This window comes from Primulina eburnea, chromosome 10, assembly GCF_022965805.1.
Source record: "Primulina eburnea isolate SZY01 chromosome 10, ASM2296580v1, whole genome shotgun sequence".
NCBI lineage: Eukaryota > Viridiplantae > Streptophyta > Magnoliopsida > Lamiales > Gesneriaceae > Primulina > Primulina eburnea.
Genome location: NC_133110.1, coordinates 35,188,894 through 35,204,182, shown reverse-complemented (window position 1 = coordinate 35,204,182; position 15,289 = coordinate 35,188,894). Strand labels below are relative to the sequence as shown.

General features: G+C 36.7%; 1 long non-coding RNA gene across 10 annotated transcripts in view; it reads left to right on the top strand.

Annotated features, from left to right (window-relative positions):
* The first annotated feature begins 6,229 nt into the window (after positions 1–6,229).
* Positions 6,230–15,289, top strand: part of LOC140803368 (uncharacterized) — a 102,331-nt gene continuing 93,271 nt past the window's right edge. For 8 of the 10 annotated variants that reach the window (XR_012111852.1, XR_012111849.1, XR_012111851.1 and 5 more), the window contains exons 1-2: positions 6,230–6,418; positions 9,722–9,855. This is a non-coding gene — a long non-coding RNA (uncharacterized lncRNA). Of the gene's footprint in view, positions 6,419–9,721; positions 9,856–11,021; positions 11,041–11,110; positions 11,562–15,289 lie in introns of those variants that run through there. The other 2 variants (XR_012111845.1, XR_012111853.1) reach the window with 2 other exon arrangements.

The following is a 15,289-nucleotide window of genomic DNA, read 5'->3' as shown; positions in this document are numbered from 1 at the left end:
GTATTGAGGTGGACCCATCGAAGGTGGCAGCTGTTAAAGAATGGGTTGAGCCAAAGAACGCATCTGAAATCCGCAGCTTTTTGGGTTTAGCAGGCTACTACCGTAAGCTTATTAAGGGATTTTCGTCCATAGCAGTGCCGCTCACCTCACTAACCAGGAAAAATGCAAAGTTTGTGTGGAGCGAGGAATGCCAGAAGAGCTTCGACACCTTGAAGCAAGCTCTTATTTCAGCGCCAGTGCTAGCCATGCCGACAGGGCAAGGCGAGTTTGTGCTTTATACCGATGCATCTAAGCTCGGATTAGGCGCAGTGTTGATGCAACAAGGTCGGGTCATAGCTTATGCTTCCAGACAGTTAAAGGTGCATGAGAAGAACTACCCGACTCACGATCTTGAATTAGCCGCCGTTGTCTTTGCATTGAAGATTTGGAGACATTACTTATACGGCGAGAAATGTCAGATCTTCACCGACCACAAGAGTCTCAAATACTTCTTCACGCAGAAAGAGCTGAATATGAGACAGAGAAGGTGGTTAGAACTTGTGAAAGATTACGACTGCGAGATTAGCTACCATCCGGGAAAAGCTAATGTTGTCGCAGACGCCTTGAGCAGAAAAGTGGCAGGGGTAGCTCAGTTGACAGCTCAGAGACCACTACAGTCGGAGATTCAGAAGTTTGGTCTAGAGATTTATCGTGATGGCAAGGCTCCTAGGCTGTCTAATCTGACAGTCAAATCTGATTTGCTAGACCGAATCCGAGCATGTCAGTCTACAGATGAGCAGTTACAGAAATGGAGATTGAAAGACGAAGCCAAGGGCAGTGTGCTGTACACAGTTTCAGACGGCATTGTGCGATACAGAGGTAGAATGTGGGTGCCTAGTGTTGGTTCGATCAGACAGGATATTTTGACAGAGGCACACGCATCTCCGTATTCCATTCACCCAGGAGGCACCAAGATGTACAAAGACCTTCAGTTATTGTATTGGTGGCCAGGGATGAAGCGAGACATCCGTAGGTTTGTGTCAGAATGTCTCACTTGTCAGCAAGTAAAAGCTGAACATCAGAGACCAGCAGGGTTGGTAAAGTCACTCCCCATCCCCGAGTGGAAGTGGGAGAACATTACTATGGATTTTGTGGTTGGATTACCGAGGTCAGTCAGAGGATCGAACTCCATTTGGGTTATAGTGGACCGACTCACTAAGTCAGCGCATTTTCTGCCAGTGAAGACGACTTTCTCCATGACGCAGTATGCGGATCTTTATATCCAGGAGATCGTCCGGTTGCATGGTTTCCCAGTCTCTATTGTGTCCGACAGGGACCCGAGGTTTACATCGTCCTTCTGGAAGAGCTTACATGCAGCCATGGGGACGAAGTTACTGTTCAGTACAGCTTTTCACCCGCAGACAGATGGCCAGTCTGAGCGAGTGATTCAGGTTTTAGAGGACTTGCTAAGAGCTTGCATGATTGACTTCCAAGGAAATTGGGAGTCTAGACTACCTCTAGTGGAATTCACATACAACAACAGCTTCCAAGCATCTATTGGTATGGCTCCCTATGAAGCGTTGTATGGTCGGAAGTGCAGATCACCAGTTCATTGGGATGAAGTTGGTGAGAGGACAGAACTTGGCCCAGAAATAGTTCAGCAGACTGCAGACGTGGTGGTCAAGATTCGTGACAGAATGAAGACCGCCCAGAGCCGTCAGAAGAGCTATGCAGATAAAAGGAGGAGAGATCTCGAGTTTGCCGTAGGAGATCACGTTTTTATCAAGATAGCACCTATGAAGGGTGTTATGAGATTTGGAAAGAGAGGCAAGTTGAGTCCGAGGTTTATTGGACCGTTTGAGATCTTGGACAGAGTTGGGACGCTAGTGTATCGTGTAGCCCTTCCGCCGAATCTGGCCGGGGTGCACAATGTGTTCCATGTCTCGATGCTGAGAAAATATTTGGCTAATCCTTCTCATGTTCTAAGTTATGAGCCGCTGTAGTTGACTCCAGACCTGTCTTACGAGGAGAAACCAGTCCAAATCCTAGACAGACAGGAGCGCAGACTTCGGAACAAGACGACTAAGTTGGTCAAAGTTCAATGGCTAAACCAATCGGTGGAAGAAGCCACGTGGGAGTCAGAGGCCGACATGAGACTTCGTTACCCGGAGTTGTTCGGTAAGACTTAATTTCGAGGACGAAATTTTTATAAGTGGGGGAGGAACTGTAGTGCCCAAATATAGTACACGTATAACCTATGCATTCATTTAATTATTAAATCATTTAAATTAATTTTAAATGAGTTTTGGCGATGCATGATTTATTTAAATGCACTATTTTAAATTATTTATGTTTATGGGATGCACGTTAAAATATTTTATCGAGTTTCATGTTTCAGACGATCATTCGAGGCGGGATTGAGGAAAAGACCCGGTGACGATTTTTGGCAATTGATAATGTGGTATTTTATTTTAAGTTGAGTTTGGGGGTGATTTTAAATAGTTTATTGAGTTTTAGCATTTTTAAGTCTGATTTAATTATTAGGTGATTTTATGAGTTTTAAACTTTTAAAAGTTTAGCAAGTGTGCACTTTAATTTTATTAGGAGATTTTATTTAAAGATGAGTAGAGTTAGTATTTTAACTAATTTATTATTGGAGTTAACCTTTTTAATTAGTATTGGATTAGCATGTCAATTATGTTATTTAGGAATTTTAGAGTTTTAAAACTCTTAAAGTGTAGTGGGTGTGCAATTATTTTAAATGTTGGGATTTTATTTAAGTGGGAAAAGAGTTAGTATTTTACTTAGTAGTTAATTATTTTATTAAACTAAGATTTACTCTCCCTAATTATTAAAACACACGCCACACACACACTACACACTTTTACACACACCTGTAATGCCTAAACACACACACACAAGTTCATTCTAGACTTTTATTATTTTCAAAGAGCAAAACCTAGGGTTCTTCTCCCCTTAGCAGCCGCCCCCTCCTCTAGCGATTTCCAGCAGGTTTTGTCGAGTTTTATTCAAAGATTTTAGCGTCACAATCGCCCCGGATCAACCTCGCTTCTATCTCCGCTTCGGTGACGCCGCTTCGGTAACGTTTATTATCAAAAAGGCACGTATAATCTGTTCTTGTTGTGTCGATCAAGTCATATATTGTATTGCATTGTTTTTATGCGTAAAAGTTATGTATGATGATAGTAGTTTGAGCGGGTCATGAATCGGATCGATTTCGAAGGAAAATTTTTAGATCTGAAACTCGTTTTACTGTTCATGTCAAAACTGCGATTTTTCTGTTCATATTTTGGGAAAACTTTCAACGGCAAAAACGTAGAAATTTTCGATACCTTCGATTTGATATATGATTCGAAATTTTTGGACGAAAAATGAGTGAGTTATGATATCTTCCGTGCGACTGCGCAAACTGAAATTTTCAGAAAATTATGTTATTGATACGTTTCTTGAAGTTTTAAGTTGCAGGCTTCGTTGGAAATCGACGGGCGATTGTTGCTGCGTACGGGTATGTTAGTAATGATGTTAAGAGTGTTTTTTTGAGGTTACGTTTCATGTCGATAGGCACTCGAGCTAACTAGAAGTCGTAGGAAACAGTTTGATGTCAATTGCCATATTTTGGGTCGTGTGTGTCGTAGAGCGAACACTGTTGTTTTGAAACGTTTGTACAATTTGGGTTTTATGTTGTGGTATGCTAGGATGAGTCTCGAGGTGTCGGTGCATGGTCCGTATAACCGAGTCTAGAAGGATGAATATTAGGTGTTCAGAATTTTCGTAAGTTCGCGATTACAGTGGGTGCACGGACCTGTACACGGACCCTGACACGGGGTCCGTGCCTTTGTTGTCTTCTCGGAGTCTTTTTCCAGTATCTACACGGACCCCTACACGGATGAGGGCACGGGGTCCGTGCCTTTGCTTCCTTTCAATGTCTTCTTCCAGAGTCTACACGGACCCCCATCCGGACCCGAGCACGGGGTCCGTGCCCCTTCCGTTTCCCGACACACTCTAGGCAGTATGTACACGGACCCTCTCCCGGACCCAAACACGGGGTCCGTGTACCCTTGTTTTGGGAAATATTTGTAAGTTCATTTTAAGTTTGATGTTATGGGTTAGTGCAAGGATTATTAAGGGCGTGTCGTGGCAAATCGTAGAAGGTCCTAAGGTATGATTGAGCTTGAGAGTAAGCATGTGTTTTCTATGTCTAAGCAATGCAAGTTAAGTATGAAATTCACGTTAGTAAGTTGCAGCAACGGCCCCAGTCGAAGTCCAACGAATCCCTCAACGCCAAGTAAGTATGTTGACGTGCAAGAAAACATTTTTTTTAGTTTTTGAGGTATGCTAAATGTCTTGTGACCAAATTATGTTAGGATTGGAAAGCGTTAAATTATGAACGGGGACCAATCCGCCCGTTAAATTATGAACGGGTTAGATCGTGGTTGTGAAGCGTTAAATTATGAACGTGGATCAACTGGCCTGTTAAATTATGAACAGGGATCTTATGTATGCGGCAGCGGATACGTCCCTGTCAGCCCAGTACTGTGGTATAGTCTGATCAGGCTCTTTTACGTTATGGGTCACTTGCTTTGAAACATCCTCTACGCAAAATGATGAAGTTATGTATGTTTACGTATGCAGTATGTTTATGAAAGTTTAAGTTATGGCACGTCGAAGTATGTATGTACGTATGTTCAAGTTTTAATGCGCAAGTTCAAGTTTCAAATTATGTATGTCCTATTTTAAAATTGCATGCGACCTTATTATGTAGTACTCGTTATTCCAGTTTATACGTGTTGAGTCTTTAGACTCACTAGACTTGATCGATGCAGGTGACTATGTTGAGGAGGCAGGAGGTGATGACCAAGGGGCAGGCTTGGGCTGAGTGGCAGGCTAAACCCGAGGACCGCAAGTTTATGTTTATGCAAATTTTTAAATTACTCTGATGTTTTGATTTGAACGTGAGACAGTTTCTTTTAGCAAAATTTTATTGGTGATGGATGATTGTGGGATTTATTTTTTATGAATGTTGAGTGACGACCGTATGAATGTTTTTATTTAAGAAAATTTTTAATTTTTCCGCAAATTTTTAAGTAGTGAAAGTACGGTTCGTTACATTTCAACTTTCTGGTCTCAAATCCAATTGTGTCAAAACTCAATAAGATGTCATACTAGCTCAGACTTATCTTTCATCTTCTATTACTACCCAAGCAGACTCGCTTCGTTCACTCGATTCCAAAGTCTACGCTCTAGATGCTAAGCTTGATGATCAATCTTAATCTCTTCAGACTTTGGATAACCGAGTTGGCAACCTTTCTGATAACTTATTTGAATTTATTCATCTTGAAAATCCACATTTTTCCAGACCCATAAGACAAACGGGTTAGAAAAAGCAATGCAAAAAAGGGGGAAGAAGATGCAAGAAAAAGATCAGAAGCAGAACCTATACAAGATCAAGAAAGTGAAGACGAAATCAATGATGAGGAATATACTTAAAACAACATATTTTGTAAGCTCATCCTTAATTTGACTACGACTACTATGCATTTGTATGATCTTGATGTTCTCACTTTTCTTATTTATGTTCTTATCTTATTTTTATCTGCTTTTATAATCTCCTGGTTTTGAAAAGGAGAAATTGTTAAGGAAATCTTAATTGTGGTGATGGACTACTTAAGAAAAACCAAAATCTTAAAGGCAATTAGAACTTTATTTCTAGTGAACCATAATTGTCTAGTTCTGCTAATTGTCGGGTTTTGCTAATTTTATGATTAAGGATAACCAGAACACTCACTAAGAAAAAACTCCAGTAGGCAGTCAAAATCTAGTTTTTTTTCATAACATGTATGATAAACATCAAATCATATAATCTTCAATAAAAGACCGTTTTATCCTTTTTATTTATACTATCTATAAGATGATGTCTTTATTTAATGTGATCGTTTATATAATAGTACAATTTTAAAAGCGAAAAAACACAATCAATCAAGAAGAACATTAGTTGTTGACGCAAGTGTATTAAATTTGAATTAATTACTATGAATAAAAACTCTCCGAGTAGGAAAAAAGTAACTGTAAGTGTAATTTGTCTAAAATAAATTAATAAATAAAGTAGAGTGATATTTACTTTTTTTTTATGTACATTGGATTGAATTCTTTTTTATTTTTCTATTTCCTAACAAATATTATATTTTAAATTACATTCAATTTTTAAATAATTGAACTTGTACATTCCTCAGACTGCCTTCATCCCTCTTTATCTGCTTCCTTGTACAGAGTAAAAAGTAGATGAATACAAGCCGCCGCTTCGGTCTCCGCCTCATCCGAAGATGGGGCGGACGTCAGTGTGATTCAATTCGACGGAAGGTGTTACTTACACCGGTGACCGTGGCGGCACCGGTCGTCATGACAAAGTCGATGGACTGGGGTATTTTATATTACTTTTTTGTATATATGGCATATTTTACGTCGAAGTTAATCTTTTTTGGCATTATTCAGTGCGTTTACTCTGTATTGTGTTAGAATTTACTCTAGGATAAGCTCTGCATTTTTACCTTCTCCGTTTGATGTCAGGTGTAAAAGATGGTTTATATTTTTCGCGGCTGCAACATAATTTAGTTTCACATTGGAATATGCTGAATGAAAGTTAATTCTTTCCCTCTATGCTTTCTGGAACGAATTTTGATGTTGGATTTATGCTCACGGAGCTCATGTTTTCGCCGAATGCCTCGAGAACTGATAGAATGGGATGGCCATTGTTGTTCCACAGTTTCATTCTTTTCAGAAACTAAGGTCAAAATTAAGTGGAAAGACGAAAGAAACATATGGAAAAATAAGAAATAAAAAATGATTATATTTAAAAAAAATATATTAGAAATGATGAATAGAAAATAGTTTGAAAAAGTAAAGGATTTATGTCCTAGAAAGATGGAGATCGTGATAATTTGTCTTATCAGAAATGGTATTAAATATGATAAACTTGATTCTGGATCTTTCAATAACTTTAATAGTTCTTAAGATGAATTGATGAAATAACTTATATCCTCTTTGTTGTGTCTTCAAGAGTCACTAACAGTGCACTTATCTTTTATTGAGTTGATTATTATGTACTATTGATTAATAAATAACTTCTTTAAGGAATGCCTTCACACACATATGTCATTCCTCTGACGATATTCGAAGTAGGAGTTGTATTTTTTTATCTTATTGTTTTTATTAACATTGCTATTTGCCAATTTTTATGGGTAAATTTACTAATTAAATCATTTATATATATAGCTGCAACATGCTTTAACAGCTTTTCGTGATGAGTCAAAATTTTCAGTTAGATTTTTAACAAAAACTGTATAGATCACCATGTGACCACTCCGTCATATTTCCAGCACACTGACCACAAGGACTCTTCCTGCAAACCATCATATGGCTCATTCAATTTTGACTTAGTTAATGAAAGCTCAGATGCCATCCCCCTAAGCGCATGGAAACATAATTTTTGTCCTCATCAAGCTTCCAATACCAAGGGCAGTCTCCCCTGAAGCCAAAAAATGACATTTACACGTAATTTTTCTAAAAATCATGTTTGACCCCCTTAATTCTTTTGATTTGTCCGCTCCTGCCTACACAGCCGTTTGACAGAGTGCTGAGTTTGCATAGAGTTATAGATTCTATAAACTTTGTTGCTAAGAACTCAAAGCATGCATGTATGAAAATAAGTAGATTACACAAATCTGCATGGATATGGACGAAAAAATTTGTCTATCTATTTTGGAGAGCTAATTGTGAATTTCAACTTTGAATTTTCCTGAATAACATTGTAATAGTGTGTATTTTTTTTCAAAACACGATAAAAAAGATTTGAACAATAAAGCAACAATACTTGTAACATTGTTTCCTAGACTCAATCAAGGTTCACAAAATCCTAGATGTTCTTGTAATCTTATTTACTAAAATCCTGATGTAATCCAGTCTGTATTTAGCATAAACCAAGCTGCTTTAAAATGCAACGATTCAGTTATATGTGTGAATGCAGAGACAATTATGACTAATTTGGCTTTGAGTAAGATAAAGCCAAATTTTCCAGTCCGTCCTTGTCTGATCCCTTCTGTCAATTTTTCAATTTGTCTAACCCTTAATACATATGAACAATCATAAAGCAACAATAACGGTAAAATTGTTTCATAAACACAATCAAGGTTCACAAAATCGTAAATGTTCTTGTAATCTTAGCACAAATTCTAATGCCATCCAATCTGTAATTTGGTGAAAAACATTAAATGAAATTGTCCAGTAATATGTGTCCAAATTCATTGAAAGCTATAGCTAACCATTGTTACAATTCTAACTAACTAGCAAGGGCTTTCAATTTTCCAGTCTCTTAAGTCAGATCCCCCTGTAAGTATGTATATCTCTTCCCAGAATTTTATGTTTTTGCTTCCCTTTGATTTCCTTAAATCACCAAAATCAGTTCTTTTTCTCCACTTCTCTGCAACTCTATTTACCTTTGTGCTAAAAACAACAAATGGAAAGAGGCGATTTTGTATGTATTTATGTGATTTTATGCATGTACATCTTCCTTTTACTATATATAATTGAATGTATGTCAACTTACTCTGGAGTCTAGGGTTTTGGTTAGATCAATTCATTTACTGATTTTTATGTGTTTTATATATATGCCCATCTTTTCTGTGTAGGGTTCCTTCATATCATTACATCGGGTGTTTCTCATTTGAATTTTGAACAAGCTTTTATTATTCTTCTGGCCTCTTTCACTCAATGTCATTTTGATTAACTATCCAGGTTGATTAACTTTTTTTTCTATTGTTTTTGTTTGAATCACTCATGGGGTTTATTCTCGATTATTGGTTTTTTTTGTGGGTTTCCCCAATTGTTATGTGTTACTCACTAATATTAAGATACATTAGATGATCTGAAGCATTGACTAGTATTCATAAATCTTTTCCCTTCTTTTTGGCTTTGGAAGGTGCGAAAGCAGATGGCTGTAGTTTTGGGCTTCCGGTAACAAAACTAATGTTAAAAAAATTGTGTTGACAATTCTGGTTTTTTGTGTGTTCTGGTATTACTGATGAATGTGCTCTGTTTTTTTGATTGATTTGATTTGGTAAAATTTTGATGAAAGTTTCTGTTTTGTTTGTTTAGAGTTAGCAATGCATAAGAATTAGGTCTGGTTAGGTTTTTCGCGCCAATTCTGATTGCAGATTTCAAAAGTTGGGTAACTTTTTGTATTCTGATGTGGTCTGGCTTGGAGCTTAAATATTTCCCTAATTTAGTTTTCCGTTAGTTGGTTTGTTTTTGTTGCCTTAATATAAATGTCGTTGTGATGTTTCCGTACGATTCATTCAATGTCATATGCTGGAGATGGACTTACATGATGACTTAAATCACAACTTTCAACGACATAATAGGAAATGAAATCCCATATAGCAATTGTGCATTGTATTTGTCGTTATGTTACTTTTTGAAACATAAGTCTTTCTTTCATGTTTTTATTCGCATATCTTAGGTCATGGTTCTACGTCCCCATATTTTTGTGATTGCACGTTTTTTAATCTATTTTTCTTTTCTAGAAATCCGCTATCAAGATTATTGGTTGTCGCATTTGTGATCATAATTTTAGGGATTTAAGATTGACAGTGTTGTCTGTTGACATTTTTCATGATTTTAATACAATGACTTACATGACTTCCCTTGATCCCTTGTTCTAACTATGCAGCCTGGGACTCCTACGAAAGCCACCAGTTTTCCAGGCGATCCTACTATGAGTCACCCATATTATCTGACACCTGGAACCAGTACCGAGATCATTCTCAATCACCCAAGCGCCTCTGCAAGCGCGACTGATTCATGGTACCGCCATACTTAAATATTATCCCATTTATTAGTTTTTTCTATGTGGGTTATACTCAATTACGGTATATCACTAATCAATGATGAAATCCATTTGATGATCCGAAACTTTTGACAATTTGTTTCCCTTCTTGCTTTGGAAGGTAGAAGAGAGTGATTAGGAGATTGTGCTGCATTTAACCAAAAAAAAACTTATGGTTCTAGATTTCAATGATAAACTTGGTATAAATGATGAATAAGCCATAAGGTGTGCATTTTGATCATAAAAATGAATAGCATCAGTGAATATTTATTCAATTTGTTTGAAAGATGCTGCAAGTTCTGTTGCGCCTGCTTAGAATTAGCAATGCACGAGAATGTAGGCCTGCTTGGGGTTTTCAAATATTTAAAAGTAATGAAATACCCACATAGCAATGACACTTGTTTTTCGTTATGCAACATCTCAAAACTTGGCCTATAACTCATGGTGTTCGCTACTGATATAAAAAAATCATCTAATTGAATCGCATAATTCCTTGTATGAAGTTTCATGAAAAATTTGAAAATTCTTAATCATAGTTTACTTTTGGACTTTTTCCCCCTTGAATGCTTTATACTATTTCAGTTAAACGCTCTCGTAATGTGTATGAACGGAATTTTTTGTCCGCATATTTTGTTATTTTCCCATAATCCATGAGTCGATCTAGAGGTCGGTAATCTAGTTTGTTGGTGGTTGTTGCTTTAATTACCACATTTTCTGTGACATATGATTGACTTTGTCGACTTTTGTTCCTTTTTTCAATTCGAAGAATGCTGTGACCTTCATTTGGTTAATGTCAAAGGTGAAAGTTTCAGTTGCGCATGCTTAGACTTGGCAACACGTGAAAATCTAGGTCTGCATGGGATTTTTGCGCTATATTCATATGCAGATTAAGAAGGTTTTTTAATTTTCTGTTCGGTTGTGTATTTTGGTTGAGCTTGAAAAAGTTTGGTAAGTTAATATTCCCAGTAGTTGGTTTGTCATATATCCCATTGGGATGTCTCCAATGAACATAATGTAACCCTAAACTCTAAATGCCTAAAGAAAATGTATTCCCCGTGTGGTTTGTCTTTGTGTTACTTCTTGAAACATATTATTTTTTTAATTGCTTTTACCACGGGCAAAAGATCATATCATCGAATGGCAGAATCCGTTTGTTGATCTTCGTGACCGATTTGAATATTCATTATCATTAATCTACGTTGTGGGACTGTTTTTCCCTTGAATGGTTTTCAGTTATCCCCCACGCCAATCTCTTCCACCGAGGACTTCAGCGGCTGCCTCTGATTTACACGAAATTAATCTATTGCCTCCTCGTACTCGGAATCAAACACAAGCCGGAATCATATTATGCCTTCCTGCACAACAAACTCGGTCCAAAACTAAGAAGCCGCGGACAATTCCTAAAAATCCGCCACCTCAAAATCTTGAAAGGCCCAAGCAGTTGACTCGTGATGAGACTCGTCGTATGCTGATGGATAAGGCGAGGACAGAAATCATTCGTTATCTCGATCAATGACTAGTTTTTGGCCTCTTGGAACTTTGATTATTTTCTTTTTTGCAGATTTTTTCTGCAACTGAATATCAAGATGTATGCTAGCCTGTAATATTCTTTACAGTTTGTGAGATGTGTAATTGATACTTCTGTTCTTAAAGAATTTCTTCTGCCCAGACAGAATCAACTTCTATTGTTAAATTAATTTCATTGGCAATACTATGATTTTGTTTAAGCAAATGAAAAGAAATTTTATTGTCCGACTTTTTTTGGGTAAATTGGATGCCTTTTCTCTTCCAACTTACACAACTGAGTCATCATTTCTAAATACAATTTATATTATTAAATTGGATTTTTAAAAATAAGATAGATTTGTGCTAAGATTGTTAATTACGAATAAATATAATTGTGTGTTATATTATATGATATCTATTTGGCAAGGAGTAAAATAGCTTTAGATGGATTATCTATATGTAGAAATTCCACAAAATGTGGCTTTAGTTGTGAACTGTACAAATGCTTAGTTCACAATCGAGACACAAATTATGAAATATATTTCAAGAATAGATCTTAAGCTACTACTTCATTCTTATGACTAAGATAACATTTTACATCGTGATGAGTTGCAAATAAAAAAAAATGTGTCTAGGTATAGTTTTTTAAAATTTTGAAAAATGAGTGGATGTAACATATCTTCAACATATTATCAATGTTTTGATAAACAAAAAAAGAATGTTAATCGGAAAGTTTTCATATGCAATTTAATTCTTAGGTTCGAAAAACTATATACTTTTTATAAGTAAATACATATACGACAAATCAAATATCTTTGTTACAAATATAAGTAATAAAGTAATGATATAATAAAGATATGTGAGAGAATAAATTGAAATATATAAATACCATAACTATTTTTAACTTTAATTATGGCAGAGCTCATCAAAAACTAATTTCGAATATGTTTTTTAGATTTTCTATTAAAGATTATCACTTAGTGGTATTGTTTAGGGCGTGTACTATGTATCGTGTCACATTCTGTTTTAGAATTAGCGTTGCCATTTACCTTGTTCGATAGATGTATGGTGTAAAACATATTTTGTTTTTCTTTGATGTCGAAACATGCAAAAACCCAAATTGATCCCTAATGTTTAACAAAAACTGAATTTGATCCTTTTTCTTTGGACGCTCACAAATTAGTCATTTAACTTTTAAAAAATTTCCCAATCAGGTCCTCTAGGTATAAATATTTTCAAAATTACTCATAATACCCTTGGTTTTATTATTATTAGAAAATAATTATATAGAGCCTAGGATTTTTATTTCAGACATATAAAGTTATCATTATTTAGCAACTATTCTTGCCGAGGAGGAGATTTTCTCAAAATATGGATCGAATATACGCCTGATATGTATTACTTTTAGGTATCCTAATTGTTGGGGATCGATGTAGAGTTTAGAGGGGTGGTTGAATAAACTCGTCTCCTTTGATGATAGTTTTTACAAAGAGTGCTATAATCCTGTTAGATATTGTAGTTGTTCTTGTTCGAGTGTAAGTCCAGCATATCACAAAAGTAAGTGCGGAAACGATCCGATGGAGTAAGGTGAAAACAGTAATAACAGTAGACAATAAAACAGTAGTTGTTTTTGGAAGTTCGAATATAAAATCTTCTACGTCTCTCCTTCTTCTGTTTCCAGAAGGTATCACTAAAAGACTTTGGATTTTACAGTACAACACTTGTAGACACCCACTTCAGCAGGGCTTATCTTTTGCCTACTGAAACTCTTAGTAACTAAACACAAAGTAACTCAGTATAACAAAGTTCTGGAAAAGACTCTTTTCTAGTTTACGAACTTTTCTCAAAATGTAGTAAGGTGTTTTGCTTGAAGAGATGAAGAAACAGCAGTACAAGATGATCTCCAAAAATCAGATGTTAACATATGAAGCGTGTACTGCTTTTCTGCAAGTTTGAGCTTAGAAGATGATGATTGATTCACGGTTGCTCAAAGTAGCGTTGGATAGATAAAAGATCAGTGATCAGCTCTAAGTGATTTTGATTCATATATATAGATAACTTGAATCCAATGTCCATAATCAAAAATGGCTCTTTTGATGTCTGAAAGAAACAGCTTTATTCCTTAAATGGATCCTGCAAAAAGCTTTCAACACAATCAGTCTTGTTACTTACTAAAATGGGTAAAGCGAATTAAATGACTTAGTATAGCATTTAATGGTGCAATAAATACTTGTACTTGATAAAGTAACAGTAACATTTAAGACTACTTCCGTTAGCATAAAAGACGTCGAGTTATCTTAATTCCAGACTAGATTCTGCTTCTGGTTATCTAAGTTCTGAAAACTTAGTCCTGCTTTTATATTGTCTACTGATTTTAACTAACATCCTGCTGGTTCTGATTCGTATCGCCACAGTAAATTTAGGTCTAACAATTTCCCTCTTTGTAGTGATGCCAAAACCTGGATGTTAGCAAAGATAGATAACAACAATATAAAACAACGAAATATATTAAGATACTTAAACAACAAAGATTTTAGTTATGAGTGCCAATGTCTCTGAAAATAATTTCAACATCCTGATCATTAGCATTAAGATTTCTTCTGGCAGAGGATTCTGCCAAGTCTCCAGTTCTTCTATCTTCTGGTTGACTTCCTTCTGTTTGTGTTTCTTCCCTTTTTTTGGCATCAGCGGCCATGACTTGAGCAATTAAGTAGTCCATACGCCTAGAGAGATTCATTATCCCATTGTTGAGCATCTCCAGATATGGTGTATGATGAGATACTTGTTCACTTAGAGTATTAAGAGATTGAGATTGAGACTCAATCTTAGCATCCATCAACTCCATTGTAGTAGAAACTGAACGAATAACATCATCATGGTCGGTGAGTCGTTGGAGAATGTCAATTTGTCCGAGCATGATAGCACCTTGACTTCTGGAAACAGCCTGTCTAAAAACAATTGTCTCAGCATGCATTTTGTTAACAGATTCCATCGTGCAAAATATCTCTTTAGAGATACAGTCTCGGAAAAACTGTGCGCCACTCACTTCTGCGGCATGTTCACGCGATATTTGCTTAACCATCTCCGATAGATTGTTGAGATTTATTTGCAGAGTTTCTATCTCAAATTCCATATTAAATATTTCTGTTTCCGGAGAAGGAGTTCTGGCGAGCATACGCTACCTGATTTCGGCAACATGGGCAATATGAGCAGCAGAGTCAGAAACAGATACAACCAATGCAGTAGAGACGAGAAACTGTGGTAAAGCAGTAGGAGGGATCGTGTCCAGGAAAGCAATAGAAGGACCAGGTTCAACAGAGAGTTCTTCTGGAGCAGTCGAGAGAGTATGTGCTGCAATAGCTTCCTCAACAGCAGATGGAGCAGGAGAGGTGACTTCAAGAGCATTAATTTGTTCAGAAGCAACATTCTCGACGTGGTGAACATTTTCAGTTGTTTCCAGTGGTTGCTCCGAGGGGATGAGGTCAGATGACCAATGCAGGAGAGCTGTCATTTTTGCTTGATGTTCAGCAGAAAATTTCTCAAGATTTGGTAAAGGATGATCATCTGAAGCTTCCATGGATTGGGTTTCGGGTGAGGTTTATAAGGAGAACACATTCTGATTTGATTGAGGTGGAGCAACAGTAGGAACAATGGACTGAATGACCTCATCCACCGAGGCCAGCTCTTGAACAGAGATTAATGACGATGATTGAGTAGGCAGTTCTGGTAGTGCAGGAGTACTTGAGACCTTTGCGTTTATGGGAGCTGTGGTCCTTTCCTCAACTGGCTGTATCTGCAAAAGTTCAGGAACCATGCCTAATCTGTATGAAAGAGGCTTAGCAAAAGCCTGCTCTTGAGTGTGAATCTGTTCAATCAACAAATTCAATTTATCAGAGATAAGATTGA